This window comes from Bombina bombina, chromosome 8 (genome assembly GCF_027579735.1).
Source record: "Bombina bombina isolate aBomBom1 chromosome 8, aBomBom1.pri, whole genome shotgun sequence".
Lineage (NCBI taxonomy): Eukaryota > Metazoa > Chordata > Amphibia > Anura > Bombinatoridae > Bombina > Bombina bombina.
Genome location: NC_069506.1, coordinates 317,586,489 through 317,596,256, shown reverse-complemented (window position 1 = coordinate 317,596,256; position 9,768 = coordinate 317,586,489).

The following is a 9,768-nucleotide window of genomic DNA, read 5'->3' as shown; positions in this document are numbered from 1 at the left end:
TGTTTTAGCAATAAGCATGCCGTGTAGTATAGATCTGCTTCATCATAGCCTGAACAGGTACCCAGCACACCATTCAACGTCGCAAGCGAAGGAATTGTCCTTTTGTAATTCCTTCGATGAGATGCTGGGGATGGTGACTACTGGCAAGAAGTAGACTGTTTGTGGCAGTAGCCTTCCTATAGTTTTCAGTAGCTAAAACATTATTGACATTCCTAACTTTAACATCTAGGAAGTCAATCTCAGACTTACTATAGTGCATGGTGAGCTGTATATTCAAATCATTCTGATTCAAAATATCAACAAATTTCAAAAGCTCCATATGGTCACCTTCCCAAATGAGAAATACATCGTCCACATACCTCAGCCAAAAGTTTACATGTTTAGTAAACAAATCATTTTGGTAGACTGTGTCCATTTCCCATTTACCTAAAGGCAAACAAGCATACGTGGGGGCGCATGTGGCCCCCATAGCAGTTCCCCTCAGTTGTTTATAAATTTTGTTATTGAACATGAATACATTATTATTAAGAATAAATCTCAATAAGTCAATAACTAATTTCGTATGCTTGATGAACTTGGTACCTCTGCTCGACAGAAAACTTTCGCAAGCCTTAATACCAGTATCATGTGGGATACTGGAATAAAGTCCTTCTACGTCCATTGTGACCAGTAAAGAGTCCTTCACAACTGTCATGTCATTAATTCTCTTCAGAAAATCGGTTGTGTCCAGGACAAATGAAGGTAACGTCACTAAAAAGGGACGTAAAGCATAGTCAATGTAATGACCCACGTGTTCAACAAGACTACCAATGCCAGAAATGATGGGACGTCCAGGAGGATTTCTTAGATTTTTTTGGATCTTTGGTATGCAATAAAAAATAGGCATAACAGGATTATCAACCATCAAGTATCCAAACTCTGTATTGGTTATGGTCCCATCATTTCTGGCATAATTAAGAATTGTAAATAATTTAGACTGTAGGGTAGATATAGGATTGAAGCCAAGTTTTAAATACTGATTTTTATCAGATAGTTGCCTCATTATCTCCCTACAATACATAGTTTCATCCCACAGAACGACATTCCCCCCCTTATCCGCCGATTTAAACACGACATTGGGGGCCTCTTTAAGCTCTTTTAGAGCTTTTCGTTCTTTTTTCGACAAATTGTCATTGACAATACCATTCAGTGCCAGTCCTTGAATATCCCTCTCCACTAATTTAACAAATAAATTCACAGGTGGCGAAAATGACAATTGTGGCATGTATGTGGATCTTTTCTTAAAGTGAGAGGATAGTTTGAAAGTTAATTCAATTTCTGACACAAGAAATGAATCATCTAAAGAAGTTGATTCTTGATATAACTCATTCAGATCTTGCAATGCCAGCTTGTCCTCAGTAGTTAGACTCAAATCTTCAATCATATTCTTAGTTTTGTTTTTAAACATTTGAGAAAGGACTACTTTCCTTGCAAATCTATGGTCTTTCAGAAAAGTAAACCTATCAAATCCATTCGATGGACAAAAAGACAATCCTCGTTTCAAAACACTAAGGTGGCAATTGTTGAGCCTGAATGAAGACAAGTTGATCACTTGCAAGTTATCCGTAGGAGGAGACATGTTCAATAGGGCCTTCTGCTCCTCCGACCCCTTGGTCTGTAATTCTGCTGTCTCTCTGAGCTCCTGCTGAACTCCCTGTCTCTGGTTTGCCGGTAGGGGTACCGTCTTCCTCCAGTATCTATACCTGTCCCTATTCCATCTCTTCCTGCCCCCCCCTCCTTCTTGTGGGGGAGTGGGGCCAGGGCGCGTCTCATTTTTTGACACCCTATTGTCAAGTTCTGAATCTGAGCAATCAGTTCCAGAATCATAGGATCCACGCATATATATATATGTATACAAAACACGGAAGGGGACTGCACTCTCATACCGGACCGGGTACAAATCCCATTACCCTACAACATGGTCGGCCTTGGGTACTCACCGGTACTCACAGGAAGCTGTGCTGTCCCCAGAGTCCCAGGCAGTTAACCCCAGACAGGTCTGGGGCAAGAACCATAGGGAAAATTACAAAACAAATTAATACAACACACAGAGAAAGTCCAGCACTCACAAGCTCTCAGCTAAGATTTAAAAGCAAAAATGGAAAGGATAGTTACCACATCTGGCCAAATGGGACAAGCCCAGGTACCACATCAAAGTCTTTTGCAATACCTGAGACCCTAAAACAGCCACACAATGCAAGCTCTCAAATACAAACAAACTGGGAACAAGGGAAGGGTGCACAGGCTTATGTAATCACCCTAGACATATACAAAACACGGAAGGGGACTACACTCTCATACCGGACCGGGTCCCCTTTCCATAAAATCAACACATCATCAATATATCTACTGTATTTGATGATGTTTCGGTGAAAGGGATTGTTATTCCAAATGTATTCCAACTCAAAAGCATTAACATACAGATTGGCATATGAGGGGGCGAAAGTAGTCCCCATTGCCGTTCCTTGTGTCTGTAAATAAAATTCATGTTCAAAACTAAAATAATTGTGTTGGAGAATGAATTTCATACTATTTATTAACAAATCTATGTGGTGTAGCGGGATTTGCCATTTTTCCAATTCCTCTTTTATTTTCTCTAGTCCCTTGTTATGAGGAATACACGTGTACAGGGATGACACATCACAAGTAACCCAGCACATGTTCTCTTCCCATTTTAACCCTTGATATTCTTTAATAACTGTTGTAGTATCTTAAATAAGCTCTAGTGTTTTTAACTATTGGTTGTAAATAATAATCTACATACTTGGAAATATTGTCGCTGATAGACCCGATCCCAGAAATGATTGGTCTACCTGGGGGATTTTTGGGATATTTATGTACCTTAAGAAGGTGGTAGAAAATAGATGTATTTGGTTGTAAAGTACATAAACATTTGAATTCATCATTATTAAGAATACCATCTTCTTTTGCTTTGATGAGCATTTTGTTTGGTTCTTTTGCAAAATCTTCTGTAGGATCCCCAGATAATAATTTATAAGTACACTGATTGTTTAAAATATTGTATGCTTCTTTTAAATAGTCTTCCCTCCGTTGAATAACTATACCCCCGCCCTTGTCAGCAGATTGTACTACAATCTCTTCATTATTCATAAATTTCTGAAGTGATTTCCTATCAAGTATCGTGAGATTATCATTTTTGTTACAAGAATCTTCAATGTCTCGAAGTACAAGTTTTGAAAACATTGAAACCTGCTCTCCCTGAGCCCCTATAGGATTGAAACTAGATTTCCCTTTAAATCCTGAGTTAACAGAAACATTTAATATAACATCTAGGAAAAACTGTGATTCCACATATATAGTCTATTTATTGCAATGTGGGTGTGGCCTACTTTATGTAGGTCGCACAAAAAGATATATTAGACGTAGAACAAATGAACACATCTATAATATAAAGGAGAAATTAATTAAACACAGTGTTTCAAAACATTTTCTAGATCACCATGGAGGTAATCCTAACACACTAAAAGTACAAGTAATGGATTGGGTTCCGCCAACAAAACCCAATAGATTATTAGAGTTAAGAAAGCTAGAAACTAAATGGATTTATAAATTAAAAACATTGCAACCACTGGGATTGAATATAGACATTGATATGGCTGCTTATATGTAACTTTGTGCAAATTTTAGTATAGGGAATATAATAACATAATTTTGGGTTAACATTGGGTGAAGAATATCATGGGAACATAGACTGTAACATTTCGACATTAGTATTAATATATAATCTATGATACTAAACAAATATTTTAGTAGACTATCGATAATGAATAATATTTAAAAATTGTTTTAAAAAAAAAACTAAAATGTGGAAAAACACAAATATTTTCATTCGTGTTAGATTATAATAATATCCCTTTAATTCTGGGTTTTATATAAAAAAATAACACCTTTAGGTATAAAATATCAACCTTTACATAGGTAATCTAACATAATTTCTTTACAATGTAATATGGTCATAACCAGGTCATATATGAAATAGGCACTAATAGGTAATCTAGTTGTTGATATCAATGTTAGTTAATATGTACGTAGATATATTATATAGAATATAAAGCCCTCTAGCAATCTCGCTAACAAACCTGCTAGAAACACGTATCCAAAATTCTTTTGCCAATAATTGAATATACTATATTGGATTTTAGATCTGCAAAAGTTATTAAGTTCTTAGGTAGTTAAGTTTTTAGAAAATATTCTGATGTTTTTTAATTTCTATATACTTTTTTTTTTAACAAATATTTTTTTCTATAATTTATAATATGTGCAAATTGAAAGGGATTTCCAAGGGAAAAGTAACAAGTGCATATATAAGTTCTTTTTTGATAGATGGCAACTAAGTATGTCATAACGAAAGGAAGCAGATAACACTTGCTTTTAAATTTTGTAACAAGTTTTTTGTCATAATGTTTTATATTGGATGTATTGTATATTGCTGTTTAAATTTTTATGAATGTAACAACAAACAATGTCACGCCCCTTTGATGAGCCATTAGGGGACAGGTCTGTGATTGGGACACTACAAAAAGCCGAAAAAGGCTCTAAATTTCAAAAGACTATTGATACCTCTTGAAAAAGCCCAACCGTAGTTCGGGGGAAACGCGTTGAGGAACGTAAGGACATCGTAATACCTCTGTGTATACGGCTTTGTGGTATCTGCAGCAGGCAGTACGGACGCCAAGTGGATACCGAAGCCAGTGTTGGGAGTTCCGTTACCATCTTTATTCCAGCAAATATCATGGAGAGCATCAGAACAGCATTTATATGAAATTGCCCGTTTTTAACTTGAATCCAGTAAGTGCAACATTGTATGTTGCGTGTGCTTGATATTAATAAATCTTCACTTGAATCATACTCTGTGTGCGCTTCTATCTTTCTTCTTTTTCATGTTTGCTACGTACTGAGTCAAATAAAGGATCATCTGACTTGACAGAAGCAGCACCGGAGAAAATCAGCCTTATAACAGGAACAACTTGAATGGTGAACCATAACCGGATATACAGTTCTAAGGACAAACTATCCTTTATATAAAGGGTGATAATAACCATACTGATCATTTTTCAGTGAACATAAACAAGGTACTGTGTCTATTAACACATTTTGTAGGATTTGTATTGATCACTACTGTGTATTTTTTTATTTTGTATTTATTTCTATTTTTATACATCGCCTCTATATAAAACACTAATGGCGCAATTATACCAATTATCATCAGCTGTGCAATCCTATCTACTATTTATATGTGTAGGTAACATACAAGGTTATTTACACCTAAGAACCTTTGATCTTATATTTTAAATATATATAGTGTCAACGTTTAGTGGTGCTTTTAGAGGAGATTAAATCTTAGTTTCTTTTTTACGTTTTTTTTTTAAGAATTTATGTATTAATGATACAATATTTTTTTTATCATAATTTATTGTAGGTGTTTTTAATAATATTCATGTAATATAGTAATTTTAATAGGAGCATCAGGCCAAGCGCAATATCATTTTGTTTAGTATTCATTTTAATTTAATTGTAGTATAATAGTTAGAGTAGGTTAATTAATAGTTTAAAATAGTTTATTTTAATTCTACAGGTAAATTTTAATTTATATTAAGATAGGGATTTTGTAATTGTAATTTAAAGTTAGGGGGTTGTTAGGTTTAGGGGTTAATAGCTTTATTTAGTTTTGGGCGATGTGGGGGGCTGACGGCTTAGGGGTTAATAGGTTTAGTTAGTGGTGGTGATGTGGGAGGCCAGAGGTTTAGGGGTTAATACATTTATTTAGTGCCGGCGGTGTCGGGGAGCAGTGGAATAGGGGTTAATACATTTTATTTAGGTTGCGGTGAGGTCGGGGCGGCAGATTAGGGGTGTTTAGACGGGGTTTATGTTAGGGTGTTTGGTGTAAACGTTACTTGTTTTCTACCATAAAAATCAATGGGTTATATTTCTTTGTCTTGCAGCACCGAACATAAGTTTTCGCTGCTTTCAGACTACCATTGATTTCTATGGCATCCGCGGCCTCCAGGGTGGAGGATTGAAAACCAGGTACACTGGGTTGGAAAAGACACGAGCGTACCTGTTAAAAGTTTGATAACTGGGTAAAAGTGTCAGATAGAGCCAAATGTGTATTCGGAACATCTGTAATGACGTAAGCATCGATCTACGTTGGATTGAGACCAGCAGATCGTATGTTACGTCACAAATTTCAACTTCTGCCAGTCTTGAGGCTTTGATAACTAGGTCGGATCAATCTCACAACAAATATGATGCGGAATTCCAGCATATTTGCTTTTGACACTTTGATAGATAGGCCTCTTTGATAGATAGGCCTCTGTGTGTTCTTAACCTACAAATTTGGGAATGTGTACAGTACTGCAAGTAAATTTTTACTTACAGTCCCGTATTTGTAGGTTATGAAAACTCATGACAGGCCAAACAGGCTGTTTACTGACATTCAATGATCTTGAGAATAATAGAAGCTATAGTACTTTATACATGTTATTTTACTGTAAAATAACAACATGTAATACTGTAGCTTCTATTCTTCTCATTGTTATGTGAAAAGTCTCTGCACAAAGTGGAATCTATTACTATAAATACCTAACTAAAGCATTTCTCATTTTAACATGCTTATTTTGATTAGCATTGTTTACAGCATTCTTCAGAGCTACACAAAAGCTCTACTTCTAGTTATGAATAATGAAACAACTTTGCATTAAATTTTCATTATTTATTTTGCCCACTTTCTCATGTAATTTAGCAGTGAAAGTTGAGCTTTCTAATTAATAGAATTATTTTTTCTCAAGGCTAATCCTGCTACATATCAGTCCCTAATTGGCTTTAGTGGATAGCAGCTGCAAAACTATTTATGACAGTGGCTAGCCTTGTTGTTGGAGAAACAAAGCCAAGATTGGCTTTTATATCTTACTTCTTTTATCTAAATTGCTTTTTTCTTTTGGTATACTTTGAAAAGCAAACCTAGGTAGGCTCAAGAGAAGCAATTGCTTTGAGCTAGCTGCTTTGAGCTAGCTGCTGATTGGTGGCTGCACATATATGCCTCTTGTCATTGGATCATTTAATATGTTCAGTTAGCACCCAGTAGTACATTGCTGCATATTTTTCAACAAAGGATACCAAGAGAATCATGCAAATGTATTAATAGCAGTAAATTGGACCTGCAACCTTCCAATTTAATTGTAAATTTATGCTGCCTCTGTTGCGTTCATATATGTGTTTCTCCAGTGTTTCATCGCCAGTGCCTCACCAGCCTCTGAACTCACCACATGTCACTCATATAAATCTACCTTAAGGTTGCATGTATAAGCTGTATTAACAATTATATAAAACTATTATATAAAACTACATTAAGGTTACATGTATAAGCTGTATTATGACATGTAGATATTGTCATAAAACAACTGGGTCCCATCGCCTCTCCCATTTTATAGATGCAAATAAATAATATTACGCAATCCAATGTATTCTGAAATCTAAACCTTTTCTGGACCCCAGCAGTTTGTATAAAGGGTTTTGAATCTAATACTTCTGGCAAACAATAAAAACATATTAACTGGAAGATGTACATTTTCTTTTTACCTGTTAAAAATGTGTCAATCACTTCCATGCTAGATAATATTATGCCAAACACTCCATTTGGGCCAAACAATACAAGATGAACCTGTTTACTGCTCCATACATGTTCGTCTGGACCAAGAACATTATGCACTTCCTGAGAATAAAAAAGTGGTATAATCGCAAAACGACTGAGAAGAAAAATGCTCTGAATATCTTAAATAAGTGCTGACAGTGTATAAAATATAGTTTATCACAATTGTTTGATAATTATAGTCATGTTAACAGCTGATGAAGAGCAGTTTTCACTGTTACATAGTAACATAGTAGATGAAAAAAGACAGACATCATTACTTAAGTTCAACCTATACAAATCTTAATATACTTCCAATAAAAGCTCCAGTTGAGCTTAAATTAATACCATTAAAAAAGGTGACCCATTTAACTCAAGCAATCATATGCCTGACTTCTGTTTCTCACCAAAAATGTATAAGGTATTGGCACTTACTACCTCCTTAGCTAATGAGTTCCACAATTGTATTGCTCTTACAGTGAAAAATGTATATGTTGTGAGAAATGTCATCATTATTTTACACTTACCATTTCTCTGCTCCATCGCTTCTCAGGCTCCTCAATATGTAACAGAAATTGCTTGTTAGGACCTAAGCTCATGGAAATATGCGGTGCACTCATCATACAGGATCTGTCACACAGTTCTTCTGCTGACACATATTGTGTACAATGGCATCTGCAAGTAAAATAATATTTAAAATAGGTAAAATAATATACAGTGTCTGATCCCCTGGCTGGGAGAGAGCTGCAATTACATAGTGAAAGAGAAGCACTCTACCTGGAACAAACAACAGATCAGTAGCTTGTTCTATGACAAGTGACCACCTATAAGCAGACTCTTTTAGCCCAAGTGTGCTTTTCACAGAGAAAAACTTTGCTGAATTATATTAGTCTAATCCTGCCTAAGAAGGTCATTCCAGCCCCATAATACCAGTCAAGAAACATGGCAACCTAAGAATAATCATTTTAGCCTTCTTTGGGTCTCATCAGTGAGGTGCAGCATTATTCCTCTATGCACATTGGGCAAAGTATCTACATCTGATTTCCCCATTACCCATATAGAGACTTCCCTAGGGTCATTGTGCAAATACACACAGAAAGAGAAGTACTCTACCAGGAACAAACAACGGCTCAGTAGTTTATTCTATGGCAAGTTTTCACCTGGGAGCAGCCTCTTTTTGCCCATCCAGTGAGATAAACTTTTTTAACTGGGGATTTATTTAAACTGTCCTTAAGCAGAGATATGTTTGTGGGAAAGATAAGGGATACAGAAAGTGACTTATTTACTTTTTAATAAGACTTGTCATATACTGGCATGTGAATATCGGGAGCCCTCTGGTGACAAGAGTGTATATTGCACAAATAGACAGATAAATCACTTAATTGATGAGAAAATGATGATGATAACATTAGTTATGAGCTAAAGGCTTGCATACTTGGTTCTAGAAACAAAACTTACCCTATACTACCAAACAACCCCCCTACACTTTTCCTATTATATTCTCTACACTAAAACTGAAACACCCCCTCCCACCTTGCAAACCTATCCACCACTAATATCTATCTTATCAAACACAAATCGAACTCCCCCTTTCCAATCCTTAATGTCAGTAATTTCTATTCTTTCGATCAGGGAGAATTTTATCAATCCTGACTGGTAATTTATATCCACAATCAGAATTGGTGTGGTGGGTTGGCTGTCAAAATTGCTCTCCCAATATCGTATTGGTTTGACAATACTATGATGACTGGTATATATGTGTCAGACTTTATATTGTTGCTGCTTAGATAAGATCACAACTGCAGATCCCAAGTAGAGAATGAAGTTTAAGACACAAGAGAAGTACACTGTATCTAGCTGTACTTGCAATTTGGTTACAGGAGAGAGGCTTTAAATCTTCCTGTAGTAATCCTGAGTATGACTTGTTAAAGATTTTCAGGGTATTCTGTTTTATTCAGTATAAGCTCTATCCTTGTCACAGATTCAGGTAGAATAGAAAGCTTCTTTATTTGTAATACGAGTAGCCTATCTAAAGTTCTTGGCAGTTACAGATAAGTCTGATCTTTTGGGTTGATAATAGT